At 49.3% G+C, this 18,977-nt stretch overlaps 1 long non-coding RNA gene across 1 annotated transcript in view; it reads left to right on the plus strand.

Moving 5' to 3' along the window:
• Positions 1-8,965: 8,965 nt before the first annotated feature.
• The window catches only part of LOC144590383 (uncharacterized), a 31,337-nt gene continuing 21,325 nt past the window's right edge, over positions 8,966-18,977 (plus strand). The window contains exons 1-2 of the long non-coding RNA XR_013546343.1: positions 8,966-9,075; positions 10,773-10,878. This is a non-coding gene — a long non-coding RNA (uncharacterized LOC144590383). The remainder of the gene's footprint in view (positions 9,076-10,772; positions 10,879-18,977) is intronic.

Genomic DNA, 18,977 nt, shown 5'->3' on the forward strand with positions numbered 1-18,977 from the left:
GGCTAGATGCGGGAAGATTGTTCCCGATGTTGGGGGAGTCCAGAACCAGGGGTCACAGCTTAAGGATAAGGGGGAAGTCTTTTAGGACCGAGATGAGAAAACATTTCTTCACACAGAGTGGTGTGTCTGTGGAATTCTCTGCCACAGAAGGTAGTTGAGGCCAGTTCATTGGCTATATTTAAGAGGGAGTTAGATGTGGCCCTTTTTGCTAAAGGGATCAGGGGGTATGGAGAGAAGGCAGGTACAGGCTACTGAGCTGGATGATCAGCCGTGATCATATTGAATGGCGGTGCAGGCTCGAAGGGCCGAATGGCCTACTCCTGCACCTATTTTCTATGTTTCTATGTTTCTATGTTTCTCCTGTCTTGTTCGTCTGCTGCATTGAGCCCTTTGCCGAATCCATCAGGAAGGATGCGAGCATAAGAGCAGTGACATTGCCAGGCAGCGGGGGCACTCAGGTCAAGGCCTCCCTGTACATGGACGATGTCGCCGTCTTCTGCTCGGATCCAGGGTCGGTCCGCAGACTGATCAGCGTCTGCGACCAGTTTGAGTTGGCCACGGGGGCCAGGGTAAACCGCAGGAAGAGCGAGGCCATGCTCTTTGGCATCTGGCCGACCGATCTTCCATCCCCTTCACCATCAAGCCCGACTTCTTGAAGGTGCTGGGGATCTGGTTGGGGAAGGCTGAGGCGTGTAACAAGAATAGGCTGGAGCAGATAGCCAGGGTGGGGAAGAAGCTGGAGCTGTGTAAGCAGCGCTCCCTCTCCATCACGGGGAAAAATCTGGTGTGAGGTGCTCTCGGGGCTGCTGTACTTGGCACAAGTGTGGACCGTTCCTCCTTCCTACGCCACGGGGATCACCACTTCCACTTCATCTGGAGGTCGGCGATGGACCGGGTGCAACGAGCCACAATGCACAAGTCGGCAGAAAACGGGGGTAAAAGCGTGCCCAACGTCGCCCTCATCCTGATGGCCACCTTCGTGTGTGGCTGCATCAGGCGGAGCGTAGAGCCAAGGCACATGGGCACCAAGTGCCACTACCTGCTGAGGTTCTACCTGTCCCCGGTGTTGCGAAGGATGGGCCTGGCGCAGATGCCACTCAATGTGCCAGTCAGCTGGACATTGCCGAACCATCTGTCATTCGTGGAAAGGTTCTTCCGGACCAACACCTATGACCACAAGTCCATCGGGCAGTGGTCAGCACGGAACGTCCTGCAGGCACTGCAGGGGAATGACTCAATAGACAATAGACAATAGACAATAGGTGCAGGAGTAGGCCATTCAGCCCTTCGAGCCAGCACCGCCATTCAATGCGATCATGGCTGATCACTATCAATCAGTACCCCGTTCCTGCCTTCTCCCCATACCCCCTCACTCCGCTATCCTTAAGAGCTCTATCCAGCTCTCTCTTGAAAGCATCCAACGAACTGGCCTCCACTGCCTTCTGAGGCAGAGAATTCCACACCTTCACCACCCTCTGACTGAAAAAGTTCTTCCTCATCTCCGTTCTAAATGGCCTACCCCTTATTCTCAAACTGTGGCCCCTTGTTCTGGACTCCCCCAACATTGGGAACATGTTATCTGCCTCTAATGTGTCCAATCCCCTAATTATCTTATATGTTTCAATAAGATCCCCCCTCATCCTTCTAAATTCCAGTGTATACAAGCCCAATCGCTCCAGCCTTTCAACATACGACAGTCCCGCCATTCCGGGAATTAATCTAGTGAACCTACGCTGCACGCCCTCCATAGCAAGAATATCCTTCCTCAAATTTGGAGACCAAAACTGCACACAGTACTCCAGGTGCGGTCTCACCAGGGCCCGGTACAACTGTAGAAGGACCTCTTTGCTCCTATACTCAACTCCTCTTGTTACAAAGGCCAACATTCCATTGGCTTTCTTCACTGCCTGCTGAACCTGCATGCTTCCTTTCATTGACTGATGCACTAGGACACCCAGATCTCGTTGAACTCCCCCTCCTCCTAACTTGACACCATTCAGATAATAATCTGCCTTTCTATTCTTACTTCCAAAGTGAATAACCTCACACTTATCTACATTAAACTGCATCTGCCATGTATCCGCCCACTCACACAACCTGTCCAGGTCACCCTGCAGCCTTATTGCATCTTCCTCACAATTCACACTACCCCCCAACTTAGTATCATCTGCAAATTTGCTAATGGTACTTTTAATGCCTTCGTCTAAGTCATTAATGTATATCGTAAATAGCTGGGGTCCCAGCACCGAACCTTGCGGTACCCCACTGGTCACTGCCTGCCATTCCGAAAGGGACCCATTTATCCCCACTCTTTGCTTTCTGTCTGTTAACCAATTTTCTATCCATGTCAGTACCCTACCCCCAATACCATGTGCCCTAATTTTGCCCACTAATCTCCTATGTGGGACCTTGTCGAAGGCTTTCTGAAAGTCGAGGTACACCACATCCACTGACTCTCCCTTGTCAATTTTCCTAGTTACATCCTCAAAAAATTCCAGTAGATTTGTCAAGCATGATTTCCCCTTCGTAAATCCATGCTGACTCGGAACGATCCCGTTACTGCTATCCAAATGCTCAGCAATTTCGTCTTTTATAATTGACTCCAGCATTTTCCCCACCACTGATGTCAGACTAACTGGTCTATAATTACCCGTTTTCTCTCTCCCTCCTTTCTTAAAAAGTGGGATAACATTTGCTATTCTCCAATCCACAGGAACTGATCCTGAATCTATAGAACATTGAAAAATGATCTCCAATGCTTCCACTATTTCTAGAGCCACCTCCTTAAGTACTCTGGGATGCAGACCATCAGGCCCTGGGGATTTATCAGCCTTCAGTCCCATCAGTCTACCCAAAACCATTTCCTGCCTAATGTGGATTTCCTTCAGTTCCTCCATCACCCTAGGTTCTCCAGCCCCTAGAACATTTGGGAGATTGTGTGTATCTTCCTCAGTGAAGACAGATCCAAAGTAACGGTTTAACTCGTCTGCCATTTCTTTGTTCCCCATAATAAATTCCCCTGCTTCTGTCTTCAAGGGACCCACATTTGCCTTGACTATTTTTTTCCTCTTCACGTACCTAAAAAAACTTTTGCTATCCTCCTTTATATTATTGGCTAGTTTACCCTCGTACCTCATCTTTTCTCCTCGTATTGCCTTTTTAGTTAACTTTTGTTGCTCTTTAAAAGAGTCCCAATCCTCTGTCTTCCCACTCTTCTTTGCTATGTTATACTTCCTCTCCTTAATTTTTATGCTGTCCCTGACTCCCCTTGTCAGCCACAAGTGTCTCTTACTCCCCTTAGAGTCTTTCCACCTCTTTGGAATAAATTGATCCTGCAACCTCTGCATTATTCCCAGGAATACCTGCCATTGCTGTTCTACCGTCTTCCCTGCTAGGGCCTCCTTCCAATCAATTTTGGCCAGCTCCCGCCTCATGCCTCTGTAATCCCCTTTGCTATACTGTAATACCGACACTTCCGATTTTCCCTTCTGCCTTTCCATTTGCAGAGTAAAACTTATCATGTTGTGATCACTGCCTCTTAATGGCTCTTTTACCTCTAGTCCCCTTATCAGATCAGGATCATTACACAACACTAAATCCAGAATTGCCTTCTCCCTGGTAGGCTCCAGTACAAGCTGTTCTAAGAATCCATCTCGAAGGCACTCTACAAACTCTCTTTCCTGGGGTCCATTTCCAACCTGATTTTCCCAGTCTACCTGCATGTTGAAATCTCCCATAACCACCGTAGCATTACATTTTTGACACGCCAATTTTATCTCCTGATTTAACTTGCACCCTAAGTCGAGGCTACTGTTTGGGGGCCTATAGATAACTCCCATTAGGGTCTTTTTACCCTTACAATTTCTCATTTCTATCCATACTGATTCAACATCTCCTGATTCTATGTCACCCCTTGCAAGGGAATGAATATCATTCCTTACCATCAGAGCAACCCCACCCCCTCTGCCCACCTGTCTGTCTTTTTTATATGTTGTGTACCCCTGAATATTCAGTTCCCAGCCCTGGTCCTCTTGTAGCCATGTCTCAGTGATCCCTACAACATCATACTTGCCCATGACTAACTGAGCCTCAAGCTCATCCACTTTATTTTTTATACTACGCGCATTTAAGTACAACACTTTAACTTCTGTATTTACCTCCCCTCTCACATCGTTCACAATTGGCCCTGCCCTTAATTTCTTTTCCGCTCTAGAACTTATGTTCCCATTCTTCCGAGAGTCTTTTGCAATATCCCCTGTATTCCCTTTTACCTCATCTTCATATTCACAATTTGTTAACCCCTCCCCCCCACTACTTAGTTTAAAGCCACAGGTGTCACACTAGCAAACCTGCCTGCCAGAATGTTTGTCCCCCTGCTGTTAAGATGCAACCCGTCCCTTTTGTACAAGTCACCCCTAGCCCAGAAGAGATCCCAGTGGTCCAGAAATCTAAATCCCTGCTCTCTGCACCAGTCCCTCAGCCATAAATTCATACCCTCTATCTCTCTGTTCCTGGCCTCACCAGCACGAGGTACCGGTAGCAGTCCAGAGATAACTACCTTCGACGTCCTACTTCTCAGCGTTTTTCCCAACTCTCTAAACTCCCGCTGTAGCACCTCCTTCCTCTTCCGCCCGACGTCATTCGTGCCCACGTGCACAATGACTTCAGGTTGATCGCCTTCCCTCGCTAGGATTTTCTGAAGCCGGTCTGTGATGTGTTGAACCCTGGCACCAGGGAGGCAACAGACCATCCTCAAGTCCCTCCTGCTGCCACAGAATCTTCTGTCCGTCCCTCGGACTATGGAGTCACCGACCACTACGGCTCTTCCAGACTTCGGTCTCCCCTGTCGAGTATCCTTGCCAACAGGTCCGCCACTCGGACTGGAAACGTCTTCTGCCCCGACAGTTCCCAAGAGGGTATACCTATTTGCAATAGGCACAGCCACTGGGGTCTCCTGTAGTCCACGTCCACTCCCCCCGGAAACAGTCTCCCACCTTCGCTCGACCTGGACCCTTGGCGTGACAGCCTCACAATAGGTCCTGTCGAGGAAACTCTCGCATTCCCGGATGGCCCTGAGGTCATCCAACTGCCTCTCCAACTCCACCACACGTCCCTTCAGGAGCTGCACCTGGACACAGTTCTTGCAGGTGTATCCTGTGGCGTGGCTCCCAGAGCAGACTGCCCAGCTTGTCTGGCAAAATGCCTCATCGCCAGAACTCACCAACAAGCACCAAGACCTGGCTTGGCTGGCGGTGAGGGGAGCCCTCTCAGTCAGATCCTTCCTGCACCGCCGGAACCTCACTACCGGCGCATGCTGTCTTCGGGACGGTTGCTACGGAGAGGAGACGGTGGCCCACCTCTTCACAGAGTGTGGATTTGCAAAGAGAGTCTGGAGAGGTCTGCAAGGGTCCCTGTCACGATTCATTCCGAGCAGCTCCGTCACAGAGGACTCTGTGATCTACGGACTGTTCCCAGGGACGCATTCGGAGACTGACATCGAGTGCTGCTGGAAGGTCATCAACTCGGTGAAAGACGCTCTTTGGTCTGCCCGAGCTTTGTTGGCCTCCCGGCAGAGCGAGATGTCCGTCAAGGAACGTTGCCGACTGGCCCGCTGCAGACTGCAGGAGTACGTGCTGAGGGACGCACTGCAGCTTGGTGCAGCCAACGCCAAGGCCCTGTGGGGGAGGACAACAGTCTAGGGTCCTTCCGCTGCTGGACATGGGGGGCAGGGTGTGGTGGAGAGAGACGCCCCTCCAAATAAGGGATACTGGGTTAGTGTCTGTAAATGTAAGTAAATGTATGTAAATTTGGAAGTAAATGCCTGTATTGAATGTGTAACCTCCGGAAATGTCGGATGGGCTTGTTAAAAAAAGATGTTTTGTAAGTGATATTTATAACAGTATAACAGTATAACAGAGCTTTATTTGTCGTTCGGTACCGAAGTACCGAACGAAACTACATAGCAGTCATAGAAGAAAAAAAAGAACACAAGACACATAACCCCAACACAAACGTCCATCACAGTGACTCCAAACACCCCCTCACTGTGATGGAGGCAACAAAACTTCCACCCTCTTCCCCACGCCCACGGACAGACAGCTCGTCCCCGACCGACCCGCACAGTCCCCGCACAGTCCCCGCACCGGGCGCTGAAACGTCTCGCGGCCGAACCGGGCGATGAAAGGCCCGCGACCAAGCCTTGCGCAGCTAAGTCCCGTGGTCGAGCTGCACCGGGCTTGAATAAAGGATTTTTTGATATAAAAAAAAAAGAAAGAAAAAAAGGACCGAGCGCAGGTGTTCAGCGAAGCGATCGCCGAGCCTGCTCTTGGTTTCGCCGATGTAAATAAGTTGACATCTAGAGCAGCGGATGCAATAGATGAGGTTGGAGGAGGTGCAGGTGAACCTTTGTCACACCTGGAAAGACTGTTTGGGTCCTTGGATGGAGTTGAGGGGGGAGGTAAAGGGACAGGTGTTGCATCTTGTGCGGTTGCAGGGGAAAGTGCCCGGGGTTGGGGTGGTTTGGGTAGGAAGGGACGAGTGGACCAGGGAGTTACGGAGGGAACGGTCTCTGCGGAATGCAGAGAGGGGAGGGGATGGGAAGATATGGCCAGTGGTGGGGTCCCGTTGTAGGTGACGGAAATGTTGGTGGATGATATGTTGGATCCGCTGGCTGGTGGGGTGGAAGGTGAGAACGAGGGGGATTCTGTCCTTGTTGCGAGTGGGCGGAGGGGGAGCAAGAGCGGAGCTGCGGGATGTAGAAGGGACCCTAGTGAGAGCCTCATCTATAATGGAGGAGGGGAAGCCCCGTTTCCTGAAGAACGAGGACATCTTGGAAGCCCTAGTGTGATACACCTCATCCTGGGCGCAGATGCGGCGTAGACGGAGGAATTGGGAGTAGGGGATAGACTTTTTGCAGGGGACCGGGTGGAAAGAAGTGTAGTCCAGATAGCTGTGCGAGTCAGTGGGTTTATAGTAAATGTCCGTCACTAGTCTGTCTCCTGTGATGGAGATGGTGAGGTCCAGAAACGTGAGGGAGATGTCGGAGATAGTCCAGGTATATTTAAGGGCAGGATGGAAATTGGAGGTGAAGTGTATGAAGTCAGTGAGTTCTGCATGGGTGCAAGAGGTAGCACCAATGCAGTCATGGATGTAGCGGAGGTGGAGTTCGGGGATGGGGCCGGTGTACGTCCGGAACAGGGATTGTTCGACGTACCCGACAAAGAGGCAGGCGTAGCTGGGGCCCATGCGAGTGCCCATAGCTACGCCTCTGGTTTGGAGGAAGTGGGAGGAGTCAAAGGAGAAGTTGTTGAGGGTAAGAACCAGCTCTGCTAGGCGGAGAGTGTTGGTCGATGGGGATTGGCTGGTTCTACGGTCGAGGAAGAAACGGAGGTCTTTGAGACCATCCTTGTGGGGGATGGAAGTGTAGAGTGATTGGACATCCATGGTGAAGATGAGGGAGTGGGGGCCTGGGAACCGGAAGTTATCGAGGAGATGGAGAGCGTGTGAGGTGTCTTGGACGTAGGTGGGGAGGGATTTAACCAGGGGGGATAGGATGCATATGTTTTACCATCCGGACCGTCTGCCCAGGGGGCTGTGCTGTATGCCCTGGCTCATGCCTGCATATAGATATTGCCTAATATCCATACCGATTCTGCTCTGCGTTTGGGGTTGAACTTTGGGCAGTTATGGAAAAATAAAGCATTGATTACATCAACAGTCCTCAGGGATGGTAGAAAGAGCAAATGGGGAAATAAGTATGCCAAAGTTGGCCAAAGTATGTCCTTAAAGTAGGTTGTTGTGGCCAGACGCCATGCCCATAGTGAAGTATGCCCTAACAAATCAGAAAAATAGGAACACGGGCCTAACATCTCACCCGATTTTGATGGGGCGACCCAAAAACCACAGGGAACAGACCTCCGATGACTCCAGAGAAGGTAGCCCTGATATGGAATGATGAAAAATCCTTAAGATATGTTCAACTCATGTGTGGTCTCCAAATTTGAGGAAGGATATTCTTGCTGTGGAGGGTGTGCAGCTAGGTTCACTAGGTTAATTCCCGGAATGGTGGGACTGTCGTATGTTGAAAGACTGGAGCGACGGAGGCTTGTACATGCTGGAATTTAGAAGGATGAGAGGGGATCTTATTGAAACATATAAGATTATTAAGGGATTGGACACATTAGAGGCAGGAAACATGTTCCCAATGTTGGGGGAAGTCCAGAACCAGGGCCCACAGTTTAAGAAGAAGGGGTAGAAAATATAGAACGGAGATGAGGAAAAACTTTTTCAGTCAGAGAGCTGCAAATCTGTGGAATTCTCTGCCTCAGAAGGCAGTGGAGGACAATTCTCTGGATGTTTTCAAGAGAGAGCTAGATAGAGCTCTTAAAGATAGCGGAGCCAGGGGGTACGGGGAGAAGGCAGGAACGGGGTACTGATTGTGAATGATCAGCCATGATCACATTGAATGGTGGTGCTGGCTCGAAGGGCCGAATGGCCTACTCCTGCACCTATTGTCTAATGAACGGTTGGTAAAATCTGAGAAAGTTAAGCAGGCACAGGTCCTCCTGCAGAAGGAAATATGCGCCCGTTTAAGCCAGGAAACCATTTTGTTCCTCTGGTATCTTTGATTCGGACCAGGATCCACCTTCACCCGCTGCCCCGCGCTCCCCGCGGAATTCCATCTACGTCACAGGGCAGGTCGGCCAGGGGATTCCCATGACGTAACGCCGTCAGTTGGTCCCGACCTCCCCCTTACGTCACGCCGCCAGGTTGCCCGCAGGTTTTCTTTGTGTCACGCCGTCACGTGGTCCTGAGCCGCGCCGTATGTCATTACGTCAGGTGGCCCTCAAGCCCCGCCCTACGTCACCACGTCAGGCGGACCTCAAGCCCCACCCTACGTCACGCCGTCAGTTGGACCTCCAGCCCCGCCCTACGTCCACACGTCAAGCGGACCTTCAGCCCCGCCCTACGTCACGCCGTCAGGGAGACCGCGCGCCCCGCGATGATGGCGGTTTAACGGTCGGAGAGCGAGGGAGCGCCCGAGGGGACGGAGGATGGAGCGGGGAGAGACGACAGGTGGGGCCGGGTGGCTCAGGGTGGGTTAGAGAAGGGGAGGATGGGGGCGGGGAAGGGGGTGGGAGAGAAAGGGGATGTGGGGGGAGAGAAGGGGGTGGGAAGGAAAGGTGAGGGGGAAGGGAGTGAGAAGCGGGATGGGGATGGGGAGGGGGAGGGTGTGGGGAGAGAAGGTGAGGGTGTAGGGGGAGGGTGAGGGGTGTTGGGGGAGGGGGGAGGGAGAGGGGTGAGGGTGAAGGGTGAGGGGAGTGGGGGAGGGGGAGGGTGTGGGGAGAGGGGAGTGGGGGAGGGGGAGGGTGTGGGGAGAGGGGAGTGGGGGAGGGGGAGGGTGTGGGGAGAGGGGGAGGGTGTGGGGAGAGGGGAGTGGGGGAGGGGGAGGGTGTGGGGAGAGGGGAGTGGGGGAGGGGGAGGGTGTGGGGAGAGGGGGAGGGTGAGGGGAGTGGGGGAGGGAGAGGGTGAGGGGAGAGGATGAGGGGGGGGGTGAGGGGAGAGGGTGAGGGAGAGGGGTGAGGGGAGTGGGGGAGGGAGAGGGTGTGGGGAGAGGGTGAGGGGAGTGGGGGAGGGAGAGGGTGTGGGGAGAGGGTGAGGGTGAGGGGAGTGGGGGAGGGAGAGGGTGAGGGGGGAGGGTGAGGGGAGAGGGTGAGGGGAGAGGGGAGTGGGGGAGGGGGAGGGAGTGGGTGTGGGGAGAGGGGGAGGGAGAGGGTGAGGGGAGAGGATGAGGGGGGGGTGAGGGGAGAGGGTGAGGGAGAGGGGTGAGGGGAGTGGGGGAGGGAGAGGGTGTGGGGAGAGGGTGAGGGGAGTGGGGGAGGGAGAGGGTGTGGGGAGAGGGTGAGGGGTGAGGGAGAGGATGAGGGGAGAGGGTGAGTGGGGGGAGGGTAAGCGGTGTAGGGGGAGAGTGAGGCGTATAGGGGGAGGGTGTGGGGAGAGGGGGAGGGTGTGGGGATAGAAGGTGAGGGGTGTGGGGAGAGTGGGGTGGGAGGAGGATGGGCAGTGAGGGGCGTAGGCAGGGTGGGAGGGAGGACATGGGGCTGAAGGGGACGATGGTTGGGCAGGGACAGCAAGGAGGATGGAGAGGAGATAGCAAGGGTTATGGGAGTCAAGGGTGAGGAGGGGCAGAGGGGATGGTGAGGGTTTAGGACATGTGAGGCAGACACAGGGGGATTGATATTTGAACTGGGGAGGGGGACATTAGCAGGAGGGAGACACGGAGGGGGTTGGAGATGGAGCCTGGCCAGGGAGGTATAGGGAATGCAGACAGCCCCAGAGGTAATCTGTCTCTAGATCTGTTCTGCAGCATCCTGTCTCAATGTGCAAGACGTTAGGGAGACCACACCCGCTATGATATGTACAGTTCCAGTCACCCTGCTACAGGAAGGGTGTTAGTAAACTGGAAAAGATGCAACATAGATCGATTGATTACCTGGATTGGAGGGTTTGAGTGAGAAGGAGGAGCTGGATAGGCTGGGATTGATTTCCATGGAGCAAAGAAACTTAAGGAGATGACATACAGGTTTATAAAATCACGTGTGCACAGACCGGGTGAAGGTCTGAAACTAGGGTTTATAGGTTCAGTGTGAGAGGGGAAAATTTAAAGGGGATGTGGTGCTGCATGACTCTTTGTATTCCAACATTCATTAAAGTTCTAGCAGTCAGATTTTATTTCCCTGTCGCGCCCCTGACTGATGTCGCATTTGTTTCAGGAAGCGGATAGAGCGAGAACAATGGGCTCTACATGTCAGAAACAGAGGCAAGGTCTGGTGAAAGGCCGCAGGGAACAGTTGAGCAACAGACACAAGAAAGGCTGAGGTGAGGGAGCTGGGACTGGAAGATGGGTGTGTGTTTTGTTTTGCCTTACTCCTCATTATGATCGCACCTCCTCATTTATCTCTTTAGAAACATAGAAAATAGGTGCAGGAGTAGGCCATTCGGCCCTTCGAGCCTGCACCGCCATTCAATATGATCATGGCTGATCATCCAACTCAGTATCCTGTACCTGCCTTCTCTCCATACCCCCTGATCCCTTTAGCCACAAGGGCCACATCTAACTCCCTCTTAAATATAGCCAATGAACTGGCTTCAACTACCTTCTGTGGCAGAGAATTCCACAGATTCACCACTCTGTGTGAAAAAAACCATTCTCATCTCGGTCCTAAAATACTTCCCCCTTATCCTTAAACTGTGACCCCTTGTTCTGGACTTCCCCAACATCGGGAACAATCTTCCTGCATCTAGCCTGTCCAACCCCTTAAGAATTTTGTAAGTTTCTATAAGATCCCCCCTCAATCTTCTAAATTCCAGCGAGTACAAGCCGAGTCTATCCAGTCTTTCTTCATATGAAAATCCTGCCATCCCAGGAATCAATCTGGTGAACCTTCTCTGTACTCCCTCTATGGCAAGAATGTCTTTCCTCAGATTAGGAGACCAAAACTGTACGCAATACTCCAGGTGTGGTCTCACCAATGCCCTGTACAACTGCAGCAGAACCTCCCTGCTCCTATACTCAAATCCCCTTGCTATGAATGCCAACATACCATTCGCTTTCTTCACTGCCTTCTGCACCTGCATGCCTACTTTCAATGACTGGTGTACCACGACACTGAGGTCTCGTTGCATCTCCCCTTCTCCTAATCGGCCACCATTCAGATAATAGTCTGCTTTCCTGTTCTTGCCACCAAAGTGGATAACCTCACATTTATCCACATTATACTGCATCTGCCATGCATTTGCCTACACACCTAACCTATCCAAGTCACGTTGCAGCCTCCTAGCATCCTCCTCACAGCTAACACTGCCCCCCAGCTTCGTGTCATCTGCAAACTTGGAGATGTTGCATTCAATTCCCTCGTCCAAATCATTAATATATATTGTAAATAGCTGGGGTCCCAGCACTGAGCCTTGCGGTACCCCACTAGTCACTGCCTGCCATTCTGAAAAGGACCCGTTTATTCCTACTCTTTGCTTCCTGTCTGCCAGCCAGTTCTCTATCCACATCAATACTGAACCCACAATACCGTGTGCTTTAAGTTTGCATACTAATCTCTTATGTGGGACCTTGTCGAAAGCCTTCTGGAAGTCCAGATATAACACATCCACTGGTTCTCCCTTATCCACTCTACTAGTTACATCCTCGAAAAATTCTATAAGATTCGTCAGACATGATTTACCTTTCATAAATCCATGCTGACTGTCCAATGATTTCACCACTTTCCAAATGTGCTGCTATCCCATCATTAATAACTGACTCTAGCATATTCCCCACTACCGATGTTAGACTAACTGGTCTGTAATTCCCCATTTTCTCTCTCCCTCCCTTTTTGAAAAGTGGGGTTACATTAGCTACCCTCCAATCCTCAGGAACTACTCCAGAATCTAAAAAAAATTGAAAAATTATCACTAATGCATCCACTATTTCTGGGGCTACCTCCTTAAGCACTCTGGGATGCAGCCTATCTGGCCCTGGGGATTTATTGGCCTTTAATCCATTCAATTTACCTAACACCACTTCCCGACTAACCTGGATTTCACTCAGTTCCTCCATTTCATTTGACCCCCGGTCCCCTGCTATTTCCGGCAGATTATTTATGTCTTCCTTAGTGAAGACAGAACCAAAGTAGTTATTCAATTGGTCTGCCATGTCCTTGTTCCCCATGATCAATTCACCTGTTACTGACTGCAAGGGACCTACATTTGTTTTAACTAATCTTTTTCTCTTCACATATCTATAAAAGCTTTTGCAGTCAGTTTTTATGTTCCCTGCCAGTTTTCTTTCATAATCTATTTTCCCTTTCCTAATTAAGTCCTTTGTCCTCCTCTGCTGGACTCTGAATTTCTCCCAGTACTCTGGTAAGCTGCTTTTTCTTGCTAATTTGTACGCTTCATCTTTTGTTTTGATACTATCCCTAATCTCCTTTGTTAGCCACGGATACACTACCTTCCCTGATTTATTCTTTTGCCAAACTGGGATGAACAATTGTTGTAGTTCATCCATGCGGTCTTTAAATGCCTTCCATTGCATATCCACCGTCAACCCTTTAAGAATCAATTGCCAGTCTATCTTGGCCAATTCACGTCTCATGCCCTCAAAGTTTCCTTTCTTTAAGTTCAGAACCGTTGTTTCTGAATTAACTATGTCACTCTCCATCCTAATGAAGAACTCAACCATATTATGGTCACTCTTATGGTCAACCATATTATGGCCCAAGGGGCCACGCACATCAAGACTGCTAACTAACCTTTCCTCATTACTCAATACCCAGTCTAGAATAGCCTGCTCTCTCGTTGGTTCCTCTGCATGTTGGTTTAGAAAACTATCCCGCATACATTCCAAGAAATCCTCTTCCTCAGCACCTCTGCCAATTTGATTCACCCAATCTATATGTAGATTGAAGTCACCCATTATAACTGTTTTACCTTTGTTGCATGCATTTCTAATTTCCTGTTTGATGCCATCCCCAACTCTACTACGACTGTTAGGTGGCCTGTACACAACTCCCACTAGCGTTTTCTGCCCCTTAGTGTTTCGCAGCTCTACCCATATCGATACCACATCCTCCAAGCTAATGTCCTTCCTTTCTATTGCGTTAATCTCCTCTCTAACCAGCAACGCTACCCCACCTCCTTTTCCTTTCTGTCTATCCCTCCTGAATATTGAATATCCCTGGATGTTCAGCTCCCAGCCCTGGTCACCCTGGAGCCATGTCTCCGTAATCCCAACTATATCATATTCATTAATAACTATCTGCACATTCCACTCATCCACCTTATTACAAATGCTCCTTGCATTGAGACACAAAGCCTTCAGGCTTGTTTTTACAACCCTTATACAATTATGTTGAAAAGTGGCCCTTTTTGATTTTTGCCCTGGATTTGTCTGCCTGCCACTTTTCACCTTGCTACCTATTGCTTCTACCCTCATTTTACACCCCTCTGTCTCTCTGTTCATGCTCCCATCCCCCTGCTACATTAGTTTAAATCCTCCCCGACAGCACTAGCAAACACTCCCCCAAGGAAATTGGTTCCATTCCAGCTCAGGTGCAGACCGTCCTGTTTGTACTAGTCCCACCTCCCCCAGAACTGGTTCCAATGTCCTAGAAATTTGAATCCCTCCCCCTTGCACCATTTTTCAAGCCACGTATTCATCTGAAATATCCTCCTATTTCTACTCTGACTAGCACGTGGCACTGGTAGTAATCCAGAGATTATTACCTTTGAGGTCCTACTTTTAAATTTATCTCCTAGCTTCCTAAATTCACCTTGTAGGACCACATCTCGTTTTTTACCTATATCGTTGGTGCCAATGTGCACCACGACAACTGGCTGTTCACCCTCCCCCTCCAGAATGTTCTGCAGCCGCTCAGAGACATCCCTGACCCTTGCACCAGGGAGGCAACATACCATCCTGGAGTCTCGTTTGCGGCCGCAGAAACGCCTATCTATTCCCCTTACAATTGAATCCCCTATTACTATAGCCCTTCCACTCTTTTTCCTCCCCTCTTTTGCCACAGCGCCACCCACGGTGCCATGAACTTGGCTGCTGCTGCCTTCCCCTGGTGAGCAATCTCCCCCAACAGTATCCAAAATGGTATATCTGTTTAGGAGGGAGATGACCGCAGGAGACTCCTGCACTACCTGCCTACTGCTACGCTGGCTAGTGGCCACCTGTTCCCTTTCTGTCCGCTTGTCGTTTACCTGCGGTGTGGCCAACTCACTGTACGTGCTATTCACGACCTTCTCAGCATCTTGGATGCTCCAGTATGAATCCAACCGCAGCTCCAACCGTTCAATGCGGTCTGCCAGGAGCTGCAGCTGGACACACTTCCTGCACACGTAGTCATCAGGGACACCGACAATATCCCTGATCTTCCACATGTTGCAGGATGAGCACTCCACGGGGCCGATCTCAACTGAATTTAGATCATCCAGACATGGCTGATTAGACCCCCTGCCCAAGAATCACCTCCCAAAGCACTCTACGCTTTTGCACCACTACACGAAAGGGACAGAAGTGAGAGTGGGCCACTTGTCTCCTCAAACATGCCCCATAATTTAATGTGACCAGAGCCAATTTGCTCCACACCTCAACTCCTCTCCTGTGCCAACTGCACATAGCTTTGCATTCCATGATCTTTGAAAAACTGATCTGTGACCTCCATCGTCAACAATCTAACCTCCAGGGTGGAGAATTCCAGCGTCACCATGCTCTCCCTGAATGTGACTGAACAATTATGGTGTAATAATTACCATAATTTACAAATTCACGTACAAATTTAACTACACTGTCATCCAGATTGTTAATGTGGATAACAAACAACAGTGGACACAGCACTGACCTCTGCATCACTCCACTGGTCACAGGCCTCCAATGAGAAAAACAGTGCTCTAAAACTAACCATTGACTCTTTCATCCAAGCCACCTTGAATCGAATTGTCTAGCTCGCCTTGGATTCCATGTGATCTAACCTTCCACACTAGCCTACCATATGGCAACTTGTCAGTGGTGTTCTGAAGTCTGAAACTGTCCTGCTCACTGTCCTGGCCTCATCTTCGAAATATACTTGTTAGGTTTGTGAGATAGGATTTCCCATTGCCAAAGCAATGCTGACTATCTCTAAACTGACCTGGAGTCATACTGCACAGAAGCAGGCTCTTCTGTTCAATGAGCAGGCTCTTCTTCCTTCAGTCTACGCTAGTCCCACCTGCCAGAATGTGGCCCATAACCCTCTAAACCTTTCCTATCCAAGTACCTGTCCAAATGTTTTTAAATGTTTTTACAGCACCCGCCTTAACTACCTCCTCTGGCAGCTACTTCTATTTACCCACCCCCTGTTTGAAACTATCCTATGACTAAAGAAGTTGCTCCTTACCTCGTTTCTGAAAGAGCGCCCTTTCATTCTGTGGCTATAACTTCTGGTCCGAAACTCTCCCACCAGTGGAAACATGCTTTCCACATCCACTCTACAGCATTCCATTGTTCTGTAATTTTCAATGAGGATCCCCCCTCAACTTTCTAAACTTTGGCGAGTCGAGGCCCGGTGCTGTCAAACGTTCAGACGACATAGACAATAATATATACACCTTATGATCACCGCTTAGCCTCCTGAGCTCAAAGGAATAAAGCCCTAGCTTGCCCAACTCCCCCTTGTTAAAGAAAACGTTAAAACACAACACAAAGATCTGGCAAGACAAGCAAGAGTTTATTCCAAAGCGCCAAACACAGTGATCACTGGGAGCAATCGTAGGAGATTGCTCAACGAACAAAGATTCACCTGTTCCTTAAGTACAGGCTTTCCTTTTGATGTTTGGTTTGCCATAGCAAACACTTTAGAGGTTTTCCTTCCTCCAAATGATCTTATACAAATATACATTGTGCACCTCTCAAAGCGCAGCAGAGTAAACACAGCCATTACAGATAAGCAAATGTCCTGTTACCCTTTCAACTGTATTTTATTGTTTTATGATTGCCATTTGTCCTTTGAGAACAGAATCTGACTAAAGTAAACTGCAGTGAGTGTCAGCTGCAGATGCCCAGTTTCAACCTAATTTAAAACACAGACTTATTATCATGCATGAAGAGGACTTTAAACATTTTAAGCACACCAGGGCAGCGTAGATGGGGCATGTTGGTCGGCATAGGCAAGTTAGACCAAAAAGTCTGTTCCCACGCTGTGTAACTCTCTGACTCTAATCAGCCCATGTCTAACCAAATGCATGTATATCTCATCTCAGAATCCTCTCCAGTAATTTGCCTACCACAGATGTTAGGCTCACTGGTCTATAGTTCCCAGGTTTTTCCTTGCAGCCTTTCTCAAATAGAGGCGCAACATTAGCCACCCTCCACTCTTGCGGCAGCTCACCCGTGCCTAATGATGATTCATATATCTTAGCCAGGGATCCTGCAATTCTTCTCAAGCTACCTACAGTATTCTTGGATATGTCTGATCAGGCCCAGGAGATTTATGTACTTCCAATAACCTTAGGACATCCAGTACCTCTTCGACCATATTACAGACTTTCCTAACTGAGGACCTTGCCCGTCTCCTGCAGCATTTAGAGATAGCCATTTTGGTTTCTGGAGAACCCTATTCTCTCTCTATTTACCGTCTTTATCTTAATGTACATAAAATCTCTCTGGATTTTCCTTAATATTATTTCCCTATTTTATGCCCTCCTGATTTTCCCGAAACTTCTCCAGCGTTACACTTGATCCCAGCTGCCTACACAAGTTCTATGCCTCCTTTTTCCAGACCAGAGGCTCAATTTCTCTGATCATGCAGGCTTCCTTACTCCCACCTGCCTTGCCCTTTGCTCGAATTGGAACATGCATGTTCTGAGCACATGCCATCACACTTTTAAAGGCATCCCGCTTTCCGGATGTTTCTTTGCCTGCAAAGAACCTACTCCAATCAACTTGAGCAAGTTCCTGTCTCATACCATCAAAGTTACACGAGTCCCAATTTAGAATTTTAACTTGTGAGCCCACCCTCTCTTTAACATATAACATATAACATATAACAACTACAGCATGGAAACAGGCCTGTCCGGCCCTACCAGTCCACGCCGACTATTCTCCCTGACCTAGTCTCATCTACCTGCACTCAGACCATAACCCTCCAATCCCCTCCTATCCATATACCTATCCAATTTACTCTTAAATAATAAAATCGAGCCAGCCTCCACCACTTCCACCGGAAGCCCATTCCATACAGCCACAACCCTCTGAGTAAAGAAGTTCCCCCTCATGTTACCCCTAAACCTTTGTCCCTCAATTCTGAAGCTATGTCCCCTTGTTGGAATCTTCCCCACTCTCAAAGGGAAAAGCCTACCCACGTCAACTCTGTCCGTCCCTCTCAAAATTTTAAAAACCTCTATCAAGTCCCCCCTCAACCTTCTACGCTCCAAAGAATAAAGACCCAACCTATTCAACCTCTCTCTGTAGCCTAAGTGCTGAAACCCAGGCAACATTCTAGTAAATCTCCTCTGTACCCTCTCCATTTTGTCGACATCCTTCCTATAATTTGGCGACCAGAACTGCACACCATACTCCAGATTCGGCCTCACCAATGCCCTGTACAATTTCAACATTACATCCCAACTTCTATACTCGATGCTCTGATTTATAAAGGCAAGCATACCAAACGCCTTCTTCACCACCCTATCCACATGAGATTCCACCTTCAGGGAACAATGCACAGTTATTCCCAGATCCCTCTGTTCCACTGCATTCCTCAATTCCCTACCATTTACCCTGTACGTCCTATTTTGATTTGTCCTACCAAAATGCAACACCTCACACTTATCAGCATTAAACTCCATCTGCCATCTTTCAGCCCACCCTTCCAAAAGGCCCAAGTCTCTCTGTAGACTTTGAAAATCTACCTCACTATCAACTACTCCACCTATCTTAGTATCATCTGCATATTTACTAATCCAATTTGCCACACCATCATCCAGATCATTAATGTAAATGACAAACAACAGTGGACCCAACACAGATCCTTGGGGCACTCCACTAGACACTGGCCTCCAACCTGACATACAATTGTCAACCATTACCCTCTGGTATCTCCCATTCAGCCATTGTTGAATCCATCTTGCAACCTCACTATTAATACCCAACGATTTAACCTTCTTAATCAACCTTCCATGTGGAACCTTGTCAAATGCCTTACTGAAGTCCATATAGACAACATCCACAGCCTTGCCCTTATCAATTTCCCTGGTAACCTCTTCAAAAAATTCAAGAAGATTAGTCAAACATGACCTTCCAGGCACAAATCCATGTTGACTGTTTCTAATCAGGCCTTGATTATCCAAATAATTATATATATTGTCCCTAAGTATCTTTTCCATTAATTTTCCCACCACAGACGTCAAACTAATAGGTCTATAATTGCTAGGTTTACTTT

The sequence above is a fragment of the Rhinoraja longicauda genome, unplaced genomic scaffold, assembly GCF_053455715.1.
Source record: "Rhinoraja longicauda isolate Sanriku21f unplaced genomic scaffold, sRhiLon1.1 Scf000172, whole genome shotgun sequence".
Classification (NCBI taxonomy): domain Eukaryota; kingdom Metazoa; phylum Chordata; class Chondrichthyes; order Rajiformes; family Arhynchobatidae; genus Rhinoraja; species Rhinoraja longicauda.